We start from the raw sequence: 800 nt of genomic DNA, 5'->3' as shown, positions 1-800 counted from the left end.
TAGTTGTCCTGTCATATCGTAGAGTTCAGCGCGCTCAGTCCTCCAATTTACCATCATGCAAGGAAGCTTCACGTAAAGGAGAACTATGGGAAATGTAGTTTAGGCATTAATCACGCTTGTGCGCCTCTGCAAGTAACCCTAAAATTACATAAATATCAAACGTATCTGACATAGTGACAAATGAAATGAACAGGCTTAATAATGTGACGTTGCCTACATTTCCCAGTGAAAAATAAAAATACCAGTGGTGTAAAGTACTTAAGTAAAATTACTACTAGTTTTCTGGGGTATCTGTACTTTACCATTTGTTACAAATTTTACTTAACTACATTCTTGAAGAAAATTTACTTTTTACTCCATACATTTTCCCTGACACCCAAAAGTACTCGTTACATTTTGAATGCTTAGCAGGACAGGAAAATGGTTCAATTCAAGAGAACATCCCTGGTCATCCCTATTGCCTCTGATCTGGCCGACTCACTAAACACACATGCTTCGTTTGCAAATGATGATGTTGGAGTGTGCCCCTGGCGATCTGTACATTTAAAAAACAAGAAAAAAGTGCTGTCTGGTTTGCTTAATATACAGAATTTGAAATGATTCATACTTTTACATTTGATACTTAAGTATATTTAAAACCAAATACTTTTACTCAAGTAGTATTTTATTGAGTGACTTTCACTTTAGTGATTTTCTACTAAGGTATCTTTTATCTTTACTTTTACTCAAGTATGACAATTGGGTACTTTTTCCCACCACCGATAAATACAAACAGTTGCACTAGACTCACATCTTCAAAA

The sequence above is a fragment of the Coregonus lavaretus genome, assembly GCF_964263955.1.
Source record: "Coregonus lavaretus genome assembly, chromosome: 3".
Lineage (NCBI taxonomy): Eukaryota > Metazoa > Chordata > Actinopteri > Salmoniformes > Salmonidae > Coregonus > Coregonus lavaretus.
Note: the sequence above shows the minus strand (reverse complement) of the source record.